Here is a 27,178-nt window from a genome sequence, read left to right as displayed (position 1 = left end):
AACTCTTAAAATGTTCGCTTCCTTTTCTTCCTCCCAACAAGAAGTCGCAGCACTCAAAAAAGAACATAAAAGGACACCTGGGTGGCTCAGTCAGTTGAGTATCTGACTCTTGATTTCAGCTCAGGTCATGATCTCATGATTTGTTGGATGGAGCCCCGCATCAGGCTCTGTGCTGACAGCTCAGAGCCTGCTTGGGATTCTCTCTCTCCCTCTCTCTCCCCAAGTAGATAATCTTTAAAAAACAAAACAAAACAGGGGCACATGGGTAGCTCAGTCAGTTGAGTGTCCAACTTCAGTTTAGGTCATGATCTCATGGTTCACAAGTTCGAGTCCCACATGGGGCTCACTGCTGTCAGCACAGAGCCAGCTTCAGTTCTTCTGTCCTCCTTTCTCTCTCTGCCCCTCCCCAGCTCACACTCTCTCTCCCTCAAAAATAAATAAACATTAAAAAAAAAAAACAATAGAACATAAAGCTTTCCACCCCTGGATGCCACCGAGTAACCATCATTAAAGTCTCCCCTCCTACCACCATCATGTCTAAGTCAGAGGCTCCCAAAGAGCCTGAACAGCTGCAGAAGCTCTTTATCAGGGGTTTGAGCTTTGAAACAACCAATGAGAGTGTAAGGGGCTATTTTGAACAATGGGGAATGTTTATGGATTGTGTGGTAATCAGAGATCCAAACACCAAGCACTGAAGACCCTTTGAGTTTGTCACATACGCCACTGTGGTGGATGCAGCCACAAATGCAAGGCCACACAAAGTGGATGGAAGAGTTGTGGAACCAAAGAGGGCTGCCTCAAGAGAAGATTCTCAAAGACCTGGTGCCCACTTAATTGTGAAAAAGATTTTTGTTGGTGGTAATAGAGAAGACACCATCTTCTTAGATGGTGATGAAGAACACCATCTAAGAGATTATTTTGAATAGTATGTGAAAACTGAAGTGACTGACATCATGACTGACCAAGGCAGTGCCAAGAACAGTTTTGCTTTTGTAACATTTGATGACTATAACTCCGTAGACAAGATTGTCTTTCAAAAGTAACACACTTTGGGGAGCCTGGGTGGCTCAGTGGGTTAAGCATCCAACTCTTGATTTCAGCTCAGGTCATGATCTCATGGTTTGTGAGTTGGAGCCCTGTGTTAGGCTCTGCACTGACAGTGTGGAGCCTTCTTGGATTCTTTCTTTTTCCCTCTATATCTGCCCCTCCCCGACGCTCGCACATGCCCTCTCTCTCTCTCTCTCCTCTCCCACTCATGTGTGCTCTCTCTCTCAAAATATATATACCATACTGTGAATGGCCACAACTGCAAAGTAAGAAAAGCCCTATCTAAGCAAGAGGTGGCTAGTGCTTCATCCAGACAAAGAGGTTGAAGTGGTTCTGGAAACTTTGGTGGTGGTTGTGGAGGTAGTTTTGGTGGGAATGACAACTTCGGTTATGGAGGAAACTTCAGTGAGCTGGTGGCTTTAGTGGAAGTCCAGGTGGTGGTGGATATGGTGGCAGTGGAGACAGCTATAATGGATTTGGTAATGATGGAAGCAATGGGAACTATAATGATTTGGGCAATTATAACAATCAGTCTTCAAACTCTGGACCCTTGAAAGGAAGAAATTTTGGATGCAGAAGCTCTGGCCACTATGGCGGTGAAGGCCAATATTTTGCCAAACAATGAAACCAAGGTGGCTATGGTGGTTCCAGCAGCAGCAGTAGCTATGGCAGTGGCAGAAGGTTTTAATTACTGCCAAGAAACAAAGCTTAGCAGGAGAGGGAAGCCAGAGAAGTGACAGGGAAGCTACAGGTTACCACAGATTTGTGAACTCAGCCAAGAACAGTGGTGGCAGGGCCTAGCTGCTGTATACAAAGAAGACATGTTTTAGACAATACTCATGCGTCAATACACATGGGCAAAAAACTCGAGGACTGTATTTGTGACTAAGTGTAAACAGATTATTTTAGTTTCTCTTCTGTAGAAAATGTAAAGTATTCCAACAAAGGGTTTTAATGTAGATTTTTTTTTTTTGCACCCATGCTGTTGATTGTTAAATTGCCTCATCATGTGTCTTTAAAAAACACACAAAACATAAAATGTGGAACACTTCCTCCCTCACTTTGCCTAAAGGTCTATCATGACTTCATATCATTCTTACTATTCATTATTTCAAAGAGACAACTTTTTTTTTCTAAAATCAATCCAATGGGTTCGTCCTGACTCATCGTTCATAATCTGATCCTCAGTCCTTCCTTTTCTAGAGAAATGTTAGTTCCGAAGAACTCAAGGTCTCTTGCAGCCACTTTTACCAGTGATGAACCTTGCTTCATCCAAAAGTACCTCCCTCACCTGCCTCAGCCTTGGCATTGAAGCTTACCATGCATCCAACTGAACTTCAGGGCACTAGGTAGCTGAATAGCTAATCTAACTTCGGTGGACTGCCCCTCCAGCTCCTTGTTCCAGAATTTCTTGGAAACTACCAGAAAAGTCCACTAGAGGTCACTTTACTGCCACATGCAATGGATAGGGAATTTCAGTTTCATTTCCCCCAAAATGGTTATGAAATAAAGTGTTGATGTTAAAGTTCTAAGAAAATATGAAAACAACTTGGGAATTACCATGTCTTTTCATGCCACAGTGCAGAGTGCTCCCAGAATTTCAAACACAGGAGGCTGAAAGTGCTTATGGAAATTATAAAAAATTGAGAGGAAATCAGTTTATTGCTTCCTAAAAGCCACATTCATCACTTATTCCTTCATACTAGACCAGAACCCATATGACTCCACAAAGACACTAGAGCAGGCAGGGTTCCTAATTTGGAGATGGTGTATTCTTAGGTATTGGAAGGTCTGTGAACCTCTAAAATTGTGTTTTTCTGAGGATAGAACGATCCTCAAAGAAGTTTAAGAGATGAAAGACTCAGAAATGGGAAGAGCTGCTTTTTTTTCACCAAAGAACATTGAAAGAGAAATTTGGGCTCAGAAACCCCCTCCAACACTAAGATTTTCTCAGCCAGCCAGAGACAGATCAAGGAATTGATATTTGAGCCTCTGTCCTTTAGAAAGGACCTGAGTGGCAGCAACTGAAAGGCTAGCAAAACTTCAGCATTCCCCACCAAACTAAAAGGTACAGAATAAACAATAATTATGGTTAAGGCAGAATGCAACCTAAAAACAAAGACAAGATAACATGAGAATGGCTCCCCAGGACCCAAAACCCCAGGCACTAGGGACAAATGGGTTAGAAAAAGGGGTGGAAACCCTCAGTGTGATGCAGATTTGTTTGAAGTGGAGTGACCAGCTACTAAATAGGGGAGTCCCCACAGATCAGCTCACCCCTCCCCCACAGCCCTATGTGAGCTCATAATACCTACCCTTCTGAAAGCAGTTGCCTCATAGGGATTCAAACTGACCAAAATGGAAAGCTTTGGATGAGTGGAGCTGGGGTCTGCCATCGGTATAAAGTCTGAGAATTCAGAAAGTTCTGAAGTGTGGGCAGGTGAGCCTGAAAGAAAAGAGAATTCAGAGAACTGTGATTTATTTCTGTCCCGTTAGGGATGGAAGATGCTTTGATATATACTTAAACCATCTCTGGGGAGTTTAGAGTTTAGGATATTTTGGAAAATAAATGCTTTTGTTTTTGACTGTTACTCCTGATCCTTCCCATCTATTAATTAAATTTGACTTATTAACTTATTAGCAAAAATCCTGTCCATTTGAAGATGGTGCTAGGTATCCTTGTACCAAAATACTCTCCCTAATCCTCTGGGGAAATGACTATATTCACTTGTCTCAGCACTGGGCTTCTTCAGAAATGGTCACGCTTATGGAAAGTTTTATACTATGTCTTAAAAGCAGTCTAACCGGAATCCTAGAATGGAATCATCTCAAAATAGAAGCATAGTCTAATTTTGTAGCAGTATGCCATCCGTATAGTCCTAAAGATACTAAACAGGTTCTTTTTAAATCAAAGGATCAAACAGGCACCTCTGTGTACAAGCACTTAGGAAAAAATGAGCCAAATTTATATTTTCAAGCCAATAACATCCAGTAGACTACACAAACAAGTAGAAACAAAACCAAGATACACTGCAAGACTGATTCCAACTCCAAACAAATTCTGTGACCTTCTCAGGTCTCTTACCTTGCTACCACAGATATTCCACTTGATCTGATATTTAGCATATTAATTACAATGTAAAGTATAAGGATTCAAAGTCCAGGCATTAATCCCTTGGAAACCCTAAGATCTAAGTGCCAATGTAGCTATTTTCTAGTTTTGTGATTTTGAAATTATTTAACTTCAGTTTCCTTATCTGTAAAATAGAAATAATAAGATCTACTTTGTAAGGATTAGGAAAGGAGGTGTGTGTGTACTTGAGTTATCCCAGCCTCCTCTCAGATGACAGGGTAAGCCAAAATACAATGTACTCTACAGAAAACACTTGGAGAAACAAAAGTCTCGTATAAAGAACACTAACTGATAAATCCATAATGATACAGAGCATACTGAGGGTTCACTTCTGCCATCACACATAATAAAAATAGACTAAAATTTGTTGCAGATCTATTAAAATTGTTCTTTCAATCATCTGTAGGACAAATAAAAAGCTACCAGAAGACTTGTTTCTACTCAACATCAGAAAAAGTTACCAACAGCAGTCCTAAAACAGAAGGGCTGCCTCTGGAAACTGTGAGTCCTTTGTTACTAGAATCATAGGACAAGGGAAGATGATGGGAGGGAAATGAGGAGGGCACTCAAAGATGTCCAGATGTCAACCACTTGGCTGGACTTTATCAGGTCTCTTCCAAAGCTGAAAACTTTTTTTTTTTAACTTTGATTTTTTTACTTTTGATTTAAGATATATTTAAAACGTCAGATTCTCTTTTTTTCATGGTTTACATACTATTGAATTCAAATTATTTGCATTTTATTTAAAATTATTTTTTTAATTTAAATCCAAATTAGTTAACATACAGTGTAACAATGATTTCAGGAATAGAATTTAGTGATTCACGCTTACCTACATGTTGCACCCAGTGCTCATTCCAACAAGTGTCCTGCTTAATGCCCCTTGCCCATTTAGCCCATCCCCACACCTAACACCCCACCAGCAACCCTCAGTTTGTTCTCTGTATTAAGGGTCTCTTATGGTTTGTCTCCCTTTCTGTTTTTATATTATTTTTGCTTCCCTTCTCTTATGTCCATCTCTTTTGTATCTTAAATTCCACATGAGTGAAATCATGATATTGGTGTTTTTCTGACTGACCTATTTTACTTAGCATAATACACTCTAGTTCCATCCACCTTGTTGCAAGATTTCATTCTTTTTGATCACCAAGTAATAACCGTTGTATATATATACCACATTTTCTTTATCCATTCATTCATCAATGGACATTTGGGCTCTTTCCATACTTTGGTTATTGTCGATAGTGCTGCTGTAAACACTGGGGTGTGTGTGCCCCTTTGAATCAGTACTCCTGTATCCTTTGGATACCTAGTAGTGCAATTGCTGGGTCATACGGTAGTTCTATTTTTAATTTTTTGAGGAACTTCCACACTGTTTTCCAGAGTGGCTGCACCAGTTTGCATTCCTACCGCAGTGCAAAAGGATTCCTCTTTCTCCTCATCCTCTCCAATATCTGTTGTTGCCTGAGTTGTTAATGTTAGCCATTCTGACAGGCGTGAGGTGGTATCTCATTGTGGTTTTGATTTGTATTTCCCTGGTGATGAGAGATGTGGAGCATTTTTTCATGTGTCTGTTAACCATCTGCATGTCTTCCTTGGAGAAGTGTCTATTCATGTCTTTTGCCCATTTCTTCACCAGATTATTTGTTTTTTGGGTGTTGAGTTTGATAAGTTCTTTATAGATTTTGGATACTAACCCTTTATCTGATATGTCACTTGCAAATATCTTCTCCCATTCCATCGGTTGCCTTTTAGTTTTGCTGATTGTTTCCTTCACTGTACAGAAGCTTTTTATCTTGATGAGGTCCCAATAGTTCATTTTTGCTTTTGCCTTGCCTGTGGAATCATGTCAGGTAAGAAGTTGGTGTGGCCGAGGTCAAAGAAGTTGTTGCCTGTTTTCTTCTGTAGGATTTTGATGGCTTCCTGTCTTATGTTTACTTATGAAACTGGACCACCTTCTTACACCATTTGAATTTATTTTTGTGTATGGTGTAAGAAGGTGGTCCAGTTTCATTCTTCTACATGTTGCTCTCCAGTTTTCCCAACACATTTGCTGACGAGTCTATCTTTTGTCCATTGCATATTCTTTTTTGCTTTGTCAAAGATTAGTTGGCCATATGTTTGTGGGTCCATTTCTAGGTTCTCTCTTCTGTTCCATTGATGTATGTGTCTGCTTTTGTGCCAGTACCATACTGTCTTGATGATTACAGCTTTGTAATACAGCTTGAAGCCTGGAATTGTGATGCCTCCAGCTTTGGTTTTCTTTTTCAGGATTGCTTTGGCTATTTGAGGTCTTTTGTGGTTCCATACAAATTTTAGGATTGTTTGTTCTAGCTCGTGAAGAATGCTGGTGTTATTTTTTAGGGATTGCACTGAATATGTAGATTGCTTTGGATAGTATCAACATTTTAACAATATTTTTCCAAACAATGAGCATGGAATGTTTTTCTATTTTGGGGGGTCTTCTTCAATTTCTTTCATAAGCTTTCTATAGTTTTCAGTGTATAGGTTTTTCACCTCTTTGATTAGGTTCATTCCTAGGTACTTTATGGTTTTTGGTATGAAAACTGTTTGCTAGAGAATTACAGAAGGATATTCTATACCAAAACTACACTCATGGGGCACCTGGCTGGCTCAGTTGGTAGAGTGTGTGACTCTTGATCTCCAGGTAGTGTGTTCAAGCCTCACTTTGGGCATAGACTTTACTTAAAAACAAAAACAAAAATTATACTCTTGATCTACATTACTACTCTTGCTCAACTTTCCAAAAAAGTATCTTCCTACAGTGGTTGCACTAACTGAAGAAAAAATGTTCACATTTTCTGCTTCTTTGCAATTACAGTAAAACTTTGGTTTGTGAGCATAGTTTAGTTTTGGAAACATGCTTGCAATCCAAAGCACTTGCATATCAAAGCAAATTTCAAGAACCATTGGCCCACTGTGATCATGTGACATTCAGCATCACATACTACTTGCATTGCAAGACATCACTCATTTATCAAGTTAAAATTTATTACAAATATTTGCTCATTTTAAGGAACACTTGCAGAACAAGTTATTCCAATCCAAAGTTAATCCAAAGTCCTGTATTCCTAAAAACACTCATTCACAGGAGCTAGAAACCTAGCTCTAGGACACAGTGGCTTAAAAATCAAAAGCTATAGGAGGGCCTGGCTGGATCAATCAATGGAACGTGTGACTCTCAAACTGAGGTTGGAGCCCTACATTGGGTGTAGACAGTACTAAAAAAATAAACTTAAAAAAAATAAGTGAAATAAAATGTTTTTAAAAAGCAAAAGCTACACTAATGACATAAAAAAAGAATTTTATAGCATTGTTCAGCTTGTTCAGAAATGAAACAAACTTTTATGTATATATTTGAATTCAATTCTCTAGTTTATCTTCCTAATGAAATACTCACCTGTTTTCCTAAGAATTGTAAGAAAAACAAAAATATTATCAGAGCATCTGAAGGCTTTTAACATTAAAGTAAGTTATAAGCCACCAAATAGATGTTGTGTGTGGCATACCTAAAAGCAGACCTGAAGTTGAGAGCTGCCAGTTGTCTCAGTGTATGTATAGACCAAAGCACTGTACATAGTAGAAGTATACATAAGAATCTCTGGAGTCTTCCTGGATTCAAATCCTGGTGTTGCTACCTGTTAACTACATGACCTAAAACAAGTTACTTGATCTCCATACCTCAGTGTCTTCATTTCTAAATGGGAATAACAGTATATACTTCATGGGCTTAGTGTGAGGATTAAATGACAAAATACTTACAAAGCTGCATGCATAGTCCCTGGGCATAAAAGTGAGTGTTTATGAAATAATAGGTACCATTAACACAATAGCTCTCACTGGATAGGTGATAGACTTGTTAAATATTTTTAAATGAAATTTGTTTATGAAAAAAATATATGCTTATTGTAGAATGTGGAAATGACTACAAAGAATTTAAAAAGGATATTAATCACCCATAATCCTAACAATTAAAGAAAGGACTATTACATTTGGCGTATTCCTTCTAAATATTTTTTTCTTGTATATTTTTCCATGGTTGAGGATCTTATGTTCACAGTCTGGTAGACTGAGGAATAGGTTTAGAGCTGCACCTTCTTCAGTGTCATAGGTGAGATGACAGATACCATGAAAAACTATATTTTCCTCTTTTTCATTATCTTTTTTTCCCAGGACTTTACTATCTACATAGTAAAGACATAGCCCTGTAATCCCTGGCTACTTTTTTTTTTTTTTTAAGATTTTATTGGTAAGTAATCTCTACATCCAACATGGGGCTCAAACAACCCCAAGATCAAAAGTTACATGCTCTAGTTCTACCAACTGAGCCAGCCAGGTGCCCTCCCTGGCTTCTTAATGCGAACTTTCTCACTTTCAAATGTAAGCACCTCAGGAGGTGAGGTACCCACTTCTGTAACCCAAACTTCTCTTCTCCCTTTTTCTCCAATGCCAGACTGGCCCTGAAGAATTCCTCCCCTGGACTGTGTGGAGACAGATGTTTAGAAATGGAGTTTCTTCCCACCATGATTTCCTTTAACATTTTTTAACTATAAAAATTACATAAAGTGGGGCACCTGAGTGACTCAGTTAAGCATCCGACTTTTTTTTTTTAATGTTTTATTTATTTTTGAGACAGAGAGAGACAGAGCATGAACGGGGGAGGGTCAGAGAGAGAGGGAGACACAGAATCCGAAGCAGGCTCCAGGCTCTGAGCTGTCAGCACAGAGCCCGACGCAGGGCTCAAACTCACGGACCGTGAGATCATGACCTGAGCCGAAGTCGGACGCTTAACCGACTGAGCCACCCAGGCGCCCCAAGCATCTGACTCTTGATTGCAGCACAGGTCATGATCTCATGGTTCTTGAGTTCAAGCCCCACATCAGGGTTCTCTCTCTCCCTCCCTCTCTGTGTTCCTCTCCTACTCACACGTGTGCACTCTCTCTCTCTCAAAATAAATAAATAAACATTTTTTGAAAATTACACAAAAATTCATAGAAATAATTACCCATTTGTCCCTATATTAGATGTATAGCAAACAGCAGCGTCTGGCTGGCTCAGTCAGAAGGCCATGCAACTCTTGATCTCAAGGTCATGAGTTCAAGCCCCACATTTGGTATAGTGATTACTAAAAAAAATTAATAAACTTAAAAAAAATTTAAGAACAAATAAAGATGTATGACCAATATAACTTTAAATTGGATCATCAAGAAATTGATCTCTATTCTATAATAAGGCACAATGGTTGTCAGAGTTACAAATCATCATCTGCTACCATCTAATCTAGTACCTTTTTTTTTCAAGATTTTATTTTTGGGGTGCCTGGGTAGCTTAGTTGGTTAAACATCCAACTCTTGATTTTGGCTCAGGCCATGATCTCATGGCCATGAGATTGAGCCCCACATTGGGCTCTGTACTGGGAGTGGAGCCTGCTTAAAATTCTCTCTCTACCTCTCCCTTTGCCCCTCTGTGCCTTGCTTGTGTGCAAGTGTGTACTCTCTCAAAAAATATATGTATATATTTTTTATTTTTAAGTAATCTATATACCTAACATGAGACTCAGACTTAACAACCCTGAAATCAAGAGTTGAATGTTCTACCAACTGAGCCAGCCAGGCAACCCTCTAATCTAGTACTTTCAACTCTGTAGTTCATTCTTACTATAGCTATTGCTATCTTCAGCAACAAAATACATCACCATAATAAGGTACTATCACCACTATCAGCAAACACATACCATTTATCATGCACCTAAGTAATTGGCTACGTCTATTTTTACATATATTAGCTCATTCAATCCTCAAAACAACTCTGTGAGATCACCCATTTCACAGGTAAAGGGAATCTGAATGGTCTGTTTTGACTCCAAAATCACTGAAATTTTTTTCTAATTAATACTCTGAAAATCCTTCCTGGTCACACCTAGTTCCAGAGTTTTGACACGATAACATTTCATAATACTCTAACACAATCTTTTTTTTTTAATGTTTATTTATTTATTTAGAGGGGGGTTGGGGCACAGAGAGAGTCCCAAGCAGGCTGCACACCATCAGCACAGAGTCTGACTCAGGGCTCCATCCCACAACTGTGAGATCATGACCAAAGCCAAAATCAAGAGTCAGACACTTAACCAACTGAGCCACCCAGGTGCCCCTCTAATATAATCTTTTAGATTCATGCTAGAATATTAGACTTTTAGAGGGATAAAGGCTTATAAAATACAACTGTGTCTGGGAAGGCAGTCCTCTTTGAAAGAGAATAGTTTCTGGGGGAAGAAAACATGAAGTGAGAAACACGGAAAAGATGCTTGTCCAACCAGCCAAATTAGCTAAATCAATCCTAGAAGCAGCTGATCACAGACAGTACAAGCACAGCTTCACCAAAAAAAAGTTGGCCTTGAAGTCCCATGTGCACTTGTTTTAGCAATCTCCTACTGACTCTTTGAGAGTCTTTGTAAATGTCACCTCCTTGTCAAATTTTCTGCTCCCCATCCTCATCCTCATTCCACCCCACATTCTCTCCACCATTTTCCCATAGCGCTTTGTAAATGCCTCTATTGTGACACTACATTGAATTTACCTATCCATACCTCAAGCCTGTGGGGGAAGGGTTTACCATATCTTATGTTTGTGTCCCCAGTGTACCACGTAGTGCCTGGAACACGTGGATGGAATGAAGGACTGATGAATGACTCAATGAATGAATGAAATGGAAAAGCAAAAATAGAACTAAAAGTTAGGAATAAAAAGAACAATGAGGGGGCACCTGGCTGGCTCAGTCCAAAGAGCATGTGACTCTCAATGTCAGGGTGTGAGCTCAAGCCCCATGTTGGGTGTACAGATTACTTAAATAAACGAACAAAAAAATAAATAAATACTTTTAAACAAAGCAATGAGTTTTCAATAACGAAGAAGTTCCTTTATTTAGTCATACCCCTTCATTTTACAGAAGAAAAAACAAACTTGTGGGGCACCTGGGTGGCTCAGTCGTTTAAAGTATCTGACTTCAGCTCAGGTCAGCCTGCTTTGGATTCTGTGTCTCCCTCTCTCTCTGCCCCTCCCCTCCTGCTCATTCTCTCTCTCTCTCTCAAAAATAAATAAAACATTAAAAATTATTTAAAAAAAAAGAAAGAAAAAACAAACTTGTTATCAGTTAAATGGCTTGTCTAAACTAGTTACTATCAGGGGCACCTGGCTGGCTCAGTTGGTAGAGCATATGACTCTAGATTTTAGAGTCATGAGTTTGAGCCCATGTTGGGCATGGAGCCTACTTAAAAAAACAATAACAACAACAACAAATTAGTTAATGTCAGAAGCAGGGCTAGAACACAACAGGTCTATTAACCTCAACTTTTTGTTTCCCTGATCTTTTCTCATCATTATAACACTGATCACACTGTATTGCCAGTCCTCCCCGGCACATCAAGCTCCTTGAAGGCAGTAACAATGTCTTATTGATCTCTAATCTATCCCTTGATTATAAATGCTGAAGGTAATGAATATAGTCCTTTGTGCCATAAAAATGACCTCAAAATCAGATATGTGGGTTTGCAATCCCCTTTAACACCACTTCTATACTAATTTCCACACTGTCGGAGATAATCTGAATGAATTTTAGTGAAACAGTGAAATAACCCTGAGCTTTAAAACCAAACACACCTGAGTTTAAATGTCAGTTCTGAAATTTATTGTGATGTCAGGCATATTATTTAAAATTTCAGAGCTCAATTACTTCACCTGTAACCCAGATCAGAAAGGCTAAGAGGGCAGGTAATAATACCTATCCTGCAAACTAGCATATTACAGGTGTTCAATTAAAGGGTCGTTATGTTATTGTTGTTACTGTTAATTAACAAATTAGTGAATTCATTCATTACAACATGGAGCATTTTTTCAACTTCTCCCTGCATACCACCTGTCCTTTAAACCATTTCCAGGCAGATTTCTCTAGAAATTTTCTGAGTGATAACCGCTATTTCCTGACTTCACACAATACTGAGTGGCCAATACACAACTTTTAGCATTGGATTATAAATTCTATCTTGTGCTATTCTCTAATTTTTTATTATGCACATATCTCATTTTTCTCATCAAATTGTAAGGTTTTTGACAATGTAATGAGGGTAATATGTAATATGTAATAGGGTAGCACAGAGAGAATAGAAGCAGAGAATTGAGTATAGAGGCTAATTATAATAGCACTGACAAGGAATGATAAGAATGAGAGCTGGGGCAGTGGCATTGAAAAGAGAAATAGGTCTCAGGGACACTTAAATGATAGAACTGGCAAGATTTGGCCCCTGATTCAATGTGATGGATAATGCTGGGTTGGGGAATAAAAGATGATCGTAAGGTATCTAAAATAAATGGTTGACTAGATGATGATTCTATTATCTAAAATAAGGAGTAAAATAAAAAGAAGAGATTGGAGACTGGGAGTGGGAGAAGGAAGGACAAAAGGTATTAAAGACATGTTAAATCTTTTGCAAGTAGGCACAAGTGGTCAATAAAAAGAGATAGAAAAAGATCTAAAATACTGAAAACTCTTGGTTGGAGAAATTTCCTCAGGAAATAAAGCAGCTTCTGAACCTAAGCTGTACAAGATATAAAAGAGACTGAGGTGGGGCAGAGAGGGTACAGAAGCAGGTTGTCCAGTGAGGCCCTGCAGGGCAGAAATAGTCCCAGATGGTAAATATTATAAGTAAAGAAATTTTTATTTGCCCTAAGGGAGAATTTTCTAAAAACATGAGGTTTCTGAGTCACCAAATCTTGGAGGAAACAGCTGTCCTTTGGGATCCAGGGAGCTATGTATCCCATTGTATGACTCTGGACCAGTCATTTTGCCCCAGCTTCCACTGTCCTATCTGCAAATTTCAGACCAAAGCCATTATCCTTATTATTCAGATTCTAGTGCTTATTGGACACTTCCTGTATCACTGAGTATAACCAAAGAAACAGATTCGTGACCATCAATGCATTTCACATAAAATGCAGATGGAGTAAATAAGGATACAGCTCAGATCAGGAAGATGAGTAAAGTTTTATGAACCAGTTGATCCCTACACCCATCCTACAATGAGTAGCTTAGAAAGCACATACATTTCTGGGGCGCCTGGGTGGCACAGTCGGTTAAGCGTCCCACTTCAGCCAGGTCACGATCTCGCGGTCCGTGAGTTCGAGCCCCACATCAGGCTCTGGGCTGATGGCTCAGAGCCTGGAGCCTGTTTCCGATTCTGTGTCTCCCTCTCTCTCTGCCCCTCCCCCGTTCATGCTCTGTCTCTCTCTGTCCCAAAAATAAATAAAAACATTGAAAAAAAATTAAAAAAAAAAAAGCAAGCAAATACATTTCTGTTTCTTCTTTGAGACTGTCTTATCTGTTTTTCTGTCCATTCTCCAAGGTCATGAGTTTACCTATTTATGAGTGAATACATTTTGGTGGAAGAGCTTCTGTAATTATGATAGAATGACATCTCAGTTGATTTGGACACCTTTAAATGTAGGTCAAATTAGCTTGGCAAGGAAGCAATCTAGCAGGAAATAAACTACAGGTAAAATTCTCTAAATCAATTTTTCTCATTATATTTATACAAATTCTTCTTGGAGATACTAACACTATCTTCTGTTTAATTTAGACAGTCAGGTTTAAGGACTTTTTTTCAAAAGTAGACAAGTTGAGAGGTGGGAAGTGCTTTAATAACTATCTCTCAAAAGAAATCACTTCCATGGTATCTATAAAGTACACTGCAGAGAACAATGGTATCTATAAGGTACGCATGCTGTGAAGAACAATGGCTGGTCATAGGAAGATTTGTTTTCTAATCCCAGGTCTGATCAATGCCGTGTGGCTTCAGACAAGTCACTTAATATCTTAATAATTTCCTCAGCTATATAATGATAAATATGAAGAAAGACAATGTGAAAATTCTTTGAGATATAAATTGTCTGCAGTGAAAGGCTTTATAACTAATGCACAATTCCTCCTTTCCTCAATCTATTTATATAGATATGAGGTCCTTAATATATCTTTGAGATAACTCATAATCCTCTCCTCCCTCCATTAGATTTGTTAATCAAACGATTGAAAGTATTTTGGTAGATGGGGTGCCTGGCTGGCTCAGTTGGTTGAGTGTCCGACTTTGGCTCAGGTCATGATCTCATGGCTCATGAGTTCAAGCCGTGCGTCGGGCTCTGTGCTGGCAGCTCAGAGCCTGGAGCCTGCATTGGATTCTGTGTTTCCCTCTCTCTGCCCCTTCCCGGTTCATGTTCATGCTCTCTCTCTCTCTCTCTCTCTCTCTCTCTCTCTCTCTCTCTCTCACACACACACACACACACACACACAAATAAAAATAAACAAAAAAAATTTTTGAAAGTACTTTGGTAGATAGGTAAAAAATTTAGTGACAAAACCTGCCAAAAGAAGAAAGCCAAATGCCTCTGAAAAAAGGTAAGGGTATCTTAAATGAAAAAAATCAAAGACTATATATACATTTAATGTGTTTGTAAGACATACTCCGTCTTTATTATTTTTCAGATCTGTCAGTTAAAAAACAAAAGTAGTGGTGTAATATACTCAAGAGGTTTAATATTATGTTAATCAAAGCTGACAACTGTGAAAACCATTTATTTTTGTATGTGAACCACTAATTTCAGATGAAATCTAAAATACTCAAGTCCCAATTGTTAACACTGAAATGCCAACAAAAACCTTAAGGAAATCTTTTGTAGCTAGATTATACTGTTACGCATTTATTTGAGAAACTAAAACATGTATGTAACTAATGTATCTAAATCCTACTGTATCACTGCAAATGCTCCAATAAAATCTACTTGGTCAAAATTTGAGCAAATTATACTACATAGCTTAATTTAAAATCTATGTTGTCATTCATCAAATTCTGATAACTATACCCTGCAATTTAGTGTATGTGGTTAGAGCATTGCCTAGACTCAACAAGTCCAAAGTTGCATTCCCATTCCTACTGGAGCCAATTGACTTGAAAAGGAGAAAAATATCAGTAACCTAGCACAGCTTGCTTTCTATCCACTTTCTCTGATTTTGGTGAAAACTGAGTTCAAAGGACACTTGATAAAATTGTGGATCAATAGCCTGTGTAAAAAAACTACCTGAAATGCCACCTTCACAAACAAAGTACAGTACTCCCTCAAACTATAAATAAATGGAAGAAAACAAACTTTCCTTCTCTAAATATAGGGAACAGAGCATGTCGTGATCCAGTTTAGGTCTGCCTCTCCACTGCTAAATCTAACACCTCCAGAGAAGATCCTAGTCTGATGTGTGAATATAAATAAATTGATTAAATCCTGAGCATGTTTCCTCCTCAACTGTAAAATGAGGATAATAATACTGACCTCCTTAGGACAATTGTGAGAATTACAGTAAGCAGTGACTATAAGCTAACTATTAAGTGAAAGCAGCAATAATAGTAGCAGCAGCAGCAGCAGCCATAGTTATCATTCTGTCCTGATACATAGGGGATCATGTACAGGTCTAAGAATAAAATCTAAGAGTGTATTTTAAGAAGGAAAAGGTGATCAACTTTAGCATATTTTTGGTAAAGGAAGATCAATGGTTTTTGAATTTGACCAGGAAGAAATTGCTGGGGAGCTTGTTTTAAAAGAATACTTTCAGGGACACCTAACTGGGTGGCTCAGCCAGTTAAGCATTCGACTTCAGCTCAGGTCATGATCTCAAGGTTCCTGAGTTTAAGCCCCGCATTGGGCTCTTGGCTGTTAGCACAGAGCCCACTTTAGATCCTCTGTCCCCCTCTTTCACTGCCCCCCTCTGCTCGTGTTCTGTCTCTCAAAAATAGACATTTAAAAATAAGTAAATGAAAGAATATTTTCAAAGCAGTAAGGTGAGAAGCCTGATTGTAGGTGGCTAATGAAAAGGAAATGGAGATGGCAGGTATAAACCAGGTATTTTCAACATCCACCAATCACTATCATAGAGTCATGATGATTTTTTTTAAATCAGAAAAGGACTTATATTTCTAGGCTTTTTATTATAGTTCTCATTTACAGAGAGTTTTAGGATTCAGAAAAATAATTACTAAGATCGTCCTGTTGCCATTGTTCTAACTCACAAAATGTTCTATTAGTGGTTGACAATGTAGAAAACTATTGAGGTTATTTGGTAAAGAGTACATTGATGATGAATTTAAAACTGATAGGTAAAGTGGGCAGGGGGAGGCAAACCATAGCTCTAAGTAGACAGGAGACTGAAGAAAAATGAATTTTTATTGATTGTAATGAAACATGGTTTCAAGGCAACTATTCTCGGGGTTTTGTAACTCGTTAGCATGCCGGAGTCTCATTCATTATTGGAATTAACCAGACAAATCACTCCACCAGCTAAGAATGGCCATGCACCACCACCCACAGAATCAAGAAAGAGATATTGTCAATCCTGTCCATGCCTTTGGTTTCCCGTGTTGAGTCAAATTAAGCAGTAGGTTCCACTCCTGGTGGCAACCTTCTGCCAATTCCTTTAAGTTTCAGCTTTGCAACCATACTCTCCCCCTGCCCCTCCCCTACTCCCATGCCCAACCAGAATCCAAAGACTTTGGTTTCCCAGAAGCTGCACCAGTGCATCACCAGTCGGCATCATTTATGTTCGGAACTATGGCAACTATCTCTGTGCCTTTGAGATCTACTGATATAAGCCTCTCATTGATGATATAAGGGAGAAGAGAAATTAAGGGGTTGAGACAGGAAGCTATACATCAAGCGATTTCTTTCAAGATGTGGAAAACTGGATGTTTAAAAGCAGAGGCTTAGGAGCCAGTGAAAAGGAAGAGAACAAAGAAATGTTAGAAGAAACAGAAAAGCTTAGCAACAAAGTACCTCACATGTTAGGATAGGATAAGATTCAATAATAATAATAATAGCACCTCACATTTATTGGGAACTATCATCATTTAAAAATTTTGTTATATCTTTGTGTTATGCATAGTAGCAGCTAGTAGAAATACCACAATTCTGATTTTTACTGGTGTCAATAAAAAATCTGCAAATTATATAGAAAGATCATTTATCTTAAGTTTTGGACTTAAGTTTTACTTTGAATTCATGTAGTACTTCATAGTTTACAAAAGCATTTACATAATCCTCAAAACAACATGAATCTGCTGAATCAGTTTCGTAATTCCCATTTTCAGAGAGAATCTCAAGCAGATTCCATGCCCTGAGCAAAGTCAAAAGTGGGGCTTGGTCCCCCAACCAGGAGATCATGACCTGAGCTGAAATCAAGAGATGGAGGCTTAACCAACTGAGCCACCCAGGCTTTTTTTTGTTTCTCTTAAGCTCACAGTTGATGATGAAGAAAGAATTCTTACATTTTCGGTAGATATTTAAAGGGTTGGACTTCCTAACTAGCATTCATCTTAAAATAAAATTGTGGGTTTTTTTTTAATGTTTACTTATTTATTTTGAGAGAGAGTGAGCGCAAGCAGGTGAGGAGTAGAGAGAGGGAGAGAAAGAGAAAATCCCAAGCAGGATCTGCACTGCCAGTGCAGACCCTGATGCAGGGCTTCAACTCATGAGCCATGAGATCATGACCTGAGCTGAAATCAAGAGTTGGACACTTATGCAACTGAGCCACCTAGGTGCCCCTTAAGATAAAGCATTTTATGTTCATTCAGATTTCCTCTATTTCCCCAAAGACCCACTGAGTGCCTGATGCTGTTCCACCCCTAATCAGGCCTCTCCAAGGCAACACAATATCTATGTGTGTTTCCCATTTTCTCTGTCATCCCCCAAATTTAAAAACCTATTTCCCATTATCTTCACAGCACTGTTCATTTATCTAATTCACTAATTTGCAATAAGACACTAAAACTATTAGGAGCTTGGGGTGCCTGGCTGGCTCAAGAATCAGGGAACATGTGACTCTTGATCGTGAAATCATGGGTTCAGGCCCCATGTTGGGCGTGGAGCTTTCTTGGGGAAAAACAACAACAACAACAAACTAATAGGAACTTAACAAATTATCCCCCTCTCCCCCAGATTTGCATTTTAACCCGGGGTCTTAAATTGTTTTAATAATATGGGCATTTCTGACCCTCATAATGGAGCCAAGGTAATTTGGTTTTTCCTGGCATCCCATCACACCAACACAACAAAGGCATACTTTATAGTACTTTTTGTACAAATAATGTACATTACATGTACATCAATATTAAACAAAAAGGGAGAAAACTATTCATAATGAGACTAGTCAAAATTATAATCCTCTTGCCCAGTGTGATTGACTAATAATAATGTTAAAACTAGATTTTGTCTTAATTCAATAAAATGTTATAAGCATAAGCAAATAAGTTAAATGTTTAAGTCATTCTTTAATATTATCATTGGTGTTTATGAAAAGAAGAAGTAACTTCATAAGTATTCAATAGTGAATTTATACAAATTTCCTTCTGTGATCAATCCCAAGTCATTTTAGAATTTTCATGCAAATAGATGAAAGAAAACTTCATTGTTGCTAAAAAGACTTCTTTATGCCACCTTTTGTTTTCAGATTGACTCATCTTTCATTATTTTTCTATAGGCCAGGAATCATGTGTTTAGTTTAAAAATTAAGAAACCTCTACCAAGCATCCATTCTGCTTAGTTTTGTAAATATTAGTTTAAAGACCAAAGATAAAATGAAATAGATGGAGGCTATCTGCCTTACATACAACCTTCTTTCCTTTTAAGAATTTCCTGTGGAAATGCGGTTTTCTAGAAATTCATCTCTGGTTAACCGAGCAAGGAGAAGCTTACAGATGGCTAAACCAATGACTGTCACCAAGAGGGCCCTATGGCCTGAAAGGAAGTCACCTTAAGACAACAGAGAAAAGCAGGGTGATCATCCTAGCTCTTGCACATGAAGAATTATTAGCTTTTTTTTTAAGCTTTATTTTTAAATAATCTCTACATCCAACATGGGTCTCAAACTTACAACCCTGAGATCAAGAGTCACGTGCTCTATCTATGGAGTCAGCCAGGCACCCCAGAATCGTTAGCTCTTTTTACTGTATGCATATATACTGAATCTACAGTATGAGGTTTCCTTTATATGATGCAGTACCTTACTACATTAATTGCTGCTTTATACTCAGCTTTCTGTTTTTTTGCAACACTAAAGGATTTCAGTTTCCAAAGGGTTTGTGAAGATATAAATAATTATACAAACAATTATGATTAACCACTTTTCTTAATTGTTTTTTTTAAATGAGTTTAGGGGTGCCTGGGTGGCTCAGTCCGTTAAGCACCTGACTCTTGATTTCAGCTCAGGTCATGATTTCATGGTTCATGGGTTCAAGCCCACATCAGGCTCTGCACTGACACTGGGGAGCCTGCTTGGGATTCTCTGTCTTCCTCTCTTTCTGCCCCCCCCCCCCCCCCGCTGGCTCTCTCTCTCTTAAAAATAAACACTTTTTTAAAATTAAAAAAAATATATGGGTTTAAAAATATGTACAGAGGCGCCTGGGTGGCTCAGTCGGTTAAGCACAGGATTTTTGGTTTAGGTCATGATCTCATGGTTTGTGAGTTCAAGCCCCACATCAGGCTGTCTGTTATCAGTGCAGAGCCCACTTCAGATGCTCTGTCTCTCTCTCTCTCTGTCCCTCCCACTCTCAAAATTAAATAAACATTTTAATTAATTAAAAATATGTACAGTATAAAATAAATTTAGATACCCCAATCATCTTCCCTCACGAAAGATTATTTTCCCTCATGAGGGATGCCTGGCTGGCTTAGTTGAAAGAGCATGTGACTCCTGATCTCAGGGTCATGAGTTCAAGCCCCACATTGGGTATAGAGATTACTTAAATAAAACTTAAAAAAAAAAAAAAAAGATTACTTTCCCTCATGAAAGATACTTTTAGTATCTTTTTGGCATGGTTTACTAAAGCTTTAGAAGTTAGAATTTCCAGTTCTAACCCTTTTCCTTTCTCTCTCTGCTTCTCTAGATCCTTTCCCTGCTTGCTATGAGAAAAGGAGGCTAAAACTTTGTTCTACATGTTTCTCATAATATCATAACTAATTTTAACCTTTATGGTATTTATCCTCCAATTAGCTATTACTTTAGTAAAAAGTAAACCTCAGGTTAAAGGGTTATAAATATGAACAAATCTCAGTTCCTGACCTCAAGGAACTTTACAGGGCAGTAATGATCCTGAGAGAAATAATGATAAGTACATTTACTTTTCTCTTTATACTTTAGGAAGGGTTTAAACATGCAAAAGTTCATTTGATGTTTAAAACATCCTTGTAAGGAAGATAGGACAGATACTATTTCCCTAACTTTACAGAGGAGATAAAAGTAAAACATGCAACACATTTAAAGAACTAAAAATATTTAGATAAACTGTCATACATTGTGATTATAACTAGATAAACATGTTATAACATTATACACACACATACATCCTTAACTTATCCTTAGAAAGGCATCCAGGCTTAAGAAAATATCTCATTTGTTTTCCACAATGCTTAAAATCTCATCTTTTAAATTTATTTATTTATTTATTTATTCATTCATTCATTCAGATTTTATTTTTAAGTAATCTCTACACCCAATGTGGGGCTCAAATCACAACTCCGAGATCAAGAGTCTCTCACTCCACCGACTTGAGCCAGCATGGACCCCTATGGGGGTCCTCATGGACCTCATTTTATAATCCCATACTCAGTGTCTATAGGAGGTTCCATTATAAATAGTCAGAAATGCAAAAAACATTACTAAACACTAGAATTTACTACATGATAACTGGGCTCCTTAGAAAATGGAAGTTTGGAGTAAAGAGTCCTAGAATAACGTGGGAAACGATTTATTGGGAAAAAAGAAAAAAAAGCCTTGATAAACTGATATAAAGCCCTGGGCACAAGCAGCCTGTGGATTCCTGAAAAAACTGAGTAGGATGGAGGTGGAGAAGATATTAAAAGGAGAGACAAAATGACTAGCTTTACAATTTTGCTGCTGTTAATGACAAAACCCCAGGCTCCTTTTCAATTTCCAGTAGGCATATGTTGTACTTTTCAAGGTATAAGCTTCCCTCACAGGCCACTAAATAAACACTTACCAGCCCTTTAAAATTAAATCAGTTTGGGGGTCTTCTACTTCTTAACTTGCATTTGCCTCCCTTACCTGCCACCACCCTCATTCTTTGTTTCTTAGAATTAAAAAAGCCTAGGGGCATCTGGTTGGCTCAGTTGGTAGAGCATGTGACTCAATCTCAAGGTAGTGAGTTCAAGCCCCACAATGGGCATGGAGCCTACTCAGAAAAAGAAACTAAAAAAAAGAAAGAATTTAAAAGAGCTAATTCTAAAGCCATTTCTTTCTGCTCATGTTCCACTCTCTATATTCACCTACTAAGACCATATGTTGTCATCTGCTGTTCTAATATTTCTCTCTCAACTCTTTTCTTACATATTTGCCTCAAATTTAAGGTTTTTGGGTGACTCTATTTTTAAAAAATCAACAGCAGGGTGTTGTTACACCTTAATCAAACTTTAGGTCTGAGTCTTTTAGTATTTTACCTACTTTCTCCATTCAATCCTTTATTTCTTCCTAACATTGAAATGAAGGTCATGGACATGTCAGTGCCTAGCATAGTGCCAGGCACATAGGTGTTCAAAAAATATTTGTCAAATGAATCTTTCATAGCTTTAAAATTATTGATAGGAACATTTAGTCTGTAAAACTGAAAATTCTTGGAAGCAGTTTTCTCAAAGTTAACAAAACCCTAAACTCTTCTTTAATAGACAATTAGGATTCCCAAGATATTTCTCATTTTAATAAAAGACTGGAATAGAAAATTCTAAAAATCAACACAAAGATTAAAAAGCAGCCCTAAGATTAACAAAATTTTGTGTTTTGTCTTCCTTTAATTCATTCGGACTCTGAGGATCCAAGAAACAACCAGTTAGTGTTGTATCTACTTCAGAAGTTGGATCTGGCCTCAGAGTGGAGGTATCAAAGTCATTAAAATTTTATCTTGTTAGGAAACTGTACTTCCCTTAGAAAAAAAAGCAAATTGACATTTCTCCCAATATAGGGACTGTGGAAACAAGGGAAACCACTACACATCATTTCCACAATGCCCTATTATGCGAGAGAACATCTAATTTTGTTAATTCATTAAGCATTTTAAGAGTATTTTTGGCCATCACTATACTAAGGAGCTGTAGAGAGACACACAGCGGAGCCAGTGCACATTCCTTCTCCCCAAAGAGGTTACAATGCAAAGAGAGAACCAGGCGCGGAACTCAGAACAAAAGCTGTGACTGCATAATAATGTATTGGGGGTTGGGGGATGGGGATCTGAAAGCCTAGTTACTAGGAAAGCAATTTCCAGGAGGTAAGAGCTTAGGCCAGCTCTGAAAGAGGTTGATTGTAATTTTGCAGGAGTGAAAGTTGGAGGGGCTTCTACTTAGGAGATAAACATCTGCGCAGATTTAAAGGTGGGAAGTGCCTGAAGTGTGCAAGACTGTAAAGAGACTGACCTCCTAGCAGTCAAAGGCCGATAAGGGGAAAGACTGATTTTGAGGATGTAGGTAAGTTTGGGGAAGCCTGTTGATGATGTGTGAAGGGAAGAAGACATTTTTTTCTTTGTTATAGTAAAAAGCTTAGATTTCATGACATGGGTGTAAAACAAAGAGGAAAATTACGTGAGAAAAATTATTAAGACAGCTATGTAAAAATGAGGTTCTGGTTCTGGAGCTCTAGAAACAAGTTAGACATGGCATAATTTAGGCCTACGTTGTTAAGACTCAGAATAAGGAAATTTTCACAGTTGAGTAAATAGTAATAACAATAAATATATATAAGGTTATGCTACAATCGATCTCTTTAATTATTAACACAATTAATGACAATCTCCAAATAATTTCTTATCTCTAGCTCATTCCTTCCCATCCAGCACCTCTCTCTAGCTTACATCTTTGTATTCAAGACCTTTTATTGAGGACATCTATTCAGTACCCTCCTCCTATGACTTACTCAACTTGTCTTTGCTTTGTCTTCTTCCCATAAATGAAAAAATATCATCTTAGTCTTTAAAAGACCCAGCCTAAATACCATTTCCTTGAAGTCATTTATGACCTCAGGAAATTATCTGAACTTCTATCTGCTAGTCACTTTGGCCACATGCAGCTTATTTTCTGAACAATTTTTTTTAATGTTTTATTTATTCTTGAGAGAAAGAGAGATAGAGCATGAGCGAGGGAGCGGCACAGCGAGAGAGGGACACAGAATCCAAAGCAGACTCCAGGTTCTGAGCTGTCAGCACAGAGCCCAACATGGGGCTCACGAGCCATGAGATCATGATCTGAGCGGAAGTTGGACGCTCAACCCGCTGAGCCACCCAGGTGCCCCTGAACAATTTTTGAATACTGATGATCTTCATTCTTATTTAACCCTTTAAAACAGTTTTTTAAAAATCATGAGGCACCCAGGCAGCTCAGTCGATTAAGTGTTGGACTTCGGCTCAGGTTATGATCTCACAGTTCATGAGTTCGAGCCCCACATCGGGCTCTCTGCTGTTGGTGCAGAGCCCACTTCAGATCCTCTATCCCCCTCTTTCCATGCCCCTCTCTCACTCATCTGCACGAATGTACCCACGCACTTTCAAAAAAAAATAAACATTAGGGGCGCCTGCGTGGCGCAGTCGGTTAAGCGTCCGACTTCAGCCAGGTCACTATCTCGCGGTCCGGGAGTTCGAGCCCCGCGTCAGGCTCTGGGCTGATGGCTCGGAGCCTGGAGCCTGTTTCCGATTCTGTGTCTCCCTCTCTCTCTGCCCCTCCCCCGTTCATGCTCTGTCTCTCTCTGTCCCAAAAATAAATAAACGTTGAAAAAAAATTAAAAAAAAATAAACATTAAAAAATAAGTATGATCATTGCAGAACACATAGAAAATAAAAATTACTTGTGGAGTGCCTGGTTGGCTCAGTCAGTGGAGCGACTCCTGATCTCAAGGTTGTAAATTCAAGCCCCATGTTGGGTGGAGAGATTACTTTAAAAAATAAAATCTTTTAAAAACGGCACTTGTAATCCTGCCACCATTACTAAAATGTTGATGTATTCCAAGTGTCCAATGTGAATAGTATATACATTCGTTTTTAAATACAATATATACATTTTTGCATCCTGCATTTAGTTTTTGCTTTTACATTGTTATTTTACAGACTCTTGGCATCCAAACCATTCTACTCAGAATCTGAAGACCCCAGCTACTGCTTCTTTTTACCTCAGCTGTTAATCCTTATATCCTCTTTCTTTATGCCTCTTGCTTCCAGGTGTCCACTGTTTGCCTTCTCAATGTGCCTTTAATTAATTAATTAATTTTTATTTCAATGTGCCTTTAAATCAATATTCAACCCATGTCAACCCCTTTTACCTCAGTGTTTGAGAAGAGGTTTTATCTATCTATCTATTTATGATTTTGTTTTTAAGTAATCCCTATTCCCAATGTGAGGCTTCAACTCACAAGCCCTGAGATCAAGAGCAGCATGCTCCACTGACTGAGCCAGCCAGGTCCCCAGGGGTGGGCAGGGAGAGCTTTTAAAGAGCTTCCTACAGATTGATTGGTCTTGGGTCTGGTGTTCATCTCAGACTAATAAACTCTGGAAAAGAGGCAGAAGGGGTCATACAGTCCAGTAAGATAATTTATGAAGAAGGACCCTCTTTGAAGAATGGGAATGGGAGACACAGTTGACTTGACCTATAAATCCTTCATTTAATATTTGTAGAAAAGAAGATTTTAAAAATTTTTTATGTTTTATTTTATATTTGAGAGAGAGAGACAGAGACAGCGAGCAGGGGAGGTGCATGCAGAGAGAGAGACAGAATCCGAAGCAGGCTCCAGACTCCGAGCTGTTAGCACAGAGCCCAACGCAGGACTCGAACTCACGAGCAGTGAGATCTTGACCTGAGCCGAAGTCGGGCGCTTAACCGACTGAGCCATCCAGGTGCCCCGAAAATAAGATTTTTTAAAAGTAATCTCTATGCTGAACTTGGGATTCAAACTCATGACCCCTAGATCAAGTCACATGCTCTACCAACTGAGCCAGCCAGGCACCCCCTGAAAATAGAATTTTTAAAATAATTGTTTAAGTTTATTTATTTATTTTGAAAGAGGGAATGCATGAGCAGGGGAGGGGAGAGGGAGAGGGAGAGAGAGAGAATCCCTAGCAGTCTCTGCACTGTAAGCATAGAGCAGACACAGGGCTCGAACTCACAAACTGCAAGATCATGACCTGGGCCAAAATGAAGAGTCGGTCACTTAAGTGACTGAACTACCTAGACACCCTTGAAAATAAGATTTTTGATGACTATATAATATTCTGTCCTATGACTATATCAGATATACTTATCCTTTCCCATGGTACTGAACAGTTAGGTTGTTTCTGGTCTTCACTATTCTAAATAACACTGAGCAGAAGTAAAAAATTGTTTGTATTCCTAAAAGCAAAATTACTAGATCAGTGGCGGCAGATTCTTAATATTTGCCAAAGACCTTCTAGATGGGTTTTTTGACCTTAAAAAAGGAGAGCAAGGTTTTTGAACTTAGTTACATTTTGCTTTCTAGGAAATGCAGGAAAAACTATATTGTATGCCAAAAATACTTAAATGAAATACTTCCTCTTAAGAGATACTCTCATGTAATGCATTTTAGAAATTAAGGTGATGGGAAAGATTACAAGACAGTGGTTTATGTGTTTCGAACTGGAGGACTGCACTGGGGACAGAATTGAATTCTATAGAATTATTATGCACTTGTATTAGAAAAAAAGAATGAAAGGAGTATTAAACTATGAAAATTCATCCCTTATCATTTATATGTGCAAAACTACATTTTATGCAATTGAATCTTCAACTGGTACTTTTTATAATGTGAATTGATTAGACTGTTGCCATTTGTTATCTACATAAGAATTCCTGAGGTTAATATGCCGATGTTAAAGTTAGCCATTTCCCTTCAAACTTTTGTTTAGATAACATGCTATGAATGCCTTTGTGCGCTCATTTTCCCCCCATTCATACCGTGGAAAGATATTCCCTGAAGTGGAGTTGTTCATATGCACAATTTTATAGCTTCCCTTATATATTGCAAGATCATGTACTCCACGGACACGTTATTAACTCTGCATGTTTGTCTTGCTGCTTCTACCTCTCCTTAAAAAGATAGGTCTTTTCATTTTAAATATTCCCCACAGGGTAGCGGAGGTAGAAACGGCACACAGCTGAGCACAGAGTACAAGCTCAAGAAATATTAATGGCTTAATTTTCATGTACCTGTGGGTTTGACCTTCTCTTCTCTAGATCTTTCTCTCTCAGCTCTTCTTTTCGGTATCTATTTCATTACCTTAAATTGGCAATTTCAGGTAAATCGACAGCTTCAGGTTAATTTTGGACACAGGAGTCTCTTCGTGTCCCTCAAATTTATGTCTCAGTAAGTGTCCCGTTCTGGAACCTTTCTTGCCCGACTGCTGTCTGAGGAAGCTGAATTCAAAGCAGTCACGATCCCCTTGAGGTCACACCTAGGTTGCCTCCTCAGAAAGGAAGCGTTTTCTCAACGAATGTCTATGCCAGTCAATTTGCGCTGATTTTGAAGACAACGGAATGGGCGCGCCTTCCTGCCAATTTGACGCTGTGTGAGTCGCAGAAATTCAGTGGAGGGGTTCGGACGCCCGCGGAATCTTTTGCATCTCACAGAATTGTAGTAAACACTGGCTGCACCCTCCCGTGCCCGGGAGATGAGGACAGGTGCGAAGCCCGCCTGGGGAGGAAACGGCTACTAACCACTCAGAGCCACATGCCGCGCTGAGCAAAACCCATCCCTGGACCACGACCGGAATCCCGGCTGCCGCTCGCCTCTCAGGGCGTCCCCGGCAGCCGAACGGGTGACATTAGCCAAGCGGAGCGGCACCCCCGGCACGGCAAAGGCCCGGGGGGCGGGGCGGCACGGCGTCACCTGTGA

General features: G+C 38.8%; 1 protein-coding gene and 1 long non-coding RNA gene across 3 annotated transcripts in view; one reads left to right on the top strand and one right to left on the bottom strand.

Annotated features, from left to right (window-relative positions):
* Window positions 1-723: 723 nt before the first annotated feature.
* Window positions 724-27,176, bottom strand: LOC113602778 (uncharacterized). The gene is made up of 3 exons (XR_003424286.2): window positions 26,494-27,176; window positions 3,363-3,493; window positions 724-2,670 (listed from the first exon to the last, which is right to left on the bottom strand). It is a non-coding gene; the product is annotated as an uncharacterized LOC113602778 (long non-coding RNA).
* USP44 (ubiquitin specific peptidase 44) overlaps window positions 3,349-27,178 on the top strand; it is a 54,951-nt gene continuing 31,121 nt past the window's right edge. Inside the window, exons 1-3 of one of the 2 annotated variants that reach the window (XM_015070483.3) lie at window positions 3,349-3,487; window positions 4,587-4,681; window positions 22,607-22,755. The gene's annotated coding sequence lies outside the window, so the exon portion shown is untranslated. The remainder of the gene's footprint in view (window positions 3,488-4,586; window positions 4,682-22,606; window positions 22,756-27,178) is intronic. The other variant, XM_015070482.3, reaches the window with a different exon arrangement.

Source organism: Acinonyx jubatus, chromosome B4 (assembly GCF_027475565.1).
Source record: "Acinonyx jubatus isolate Ajub_Pintada_27869175 chromosome B4, VMU_Ajub_asm_v1.0, whole genome shotgun sequence".
In the NCBI taxonomy this organism is placed as follows: domain Eukaryota; kingdom Metazoa; phylum Chordata; class Mammalia; order Carnivora; family Felidae; genus Acinonyx; species Acinonyx jubatus.
The sequence above is the reverse complement of the archived record's forward strand: the minus strand, read 5'-3'. Positions and strand labels throughout refer to the sequence as shown.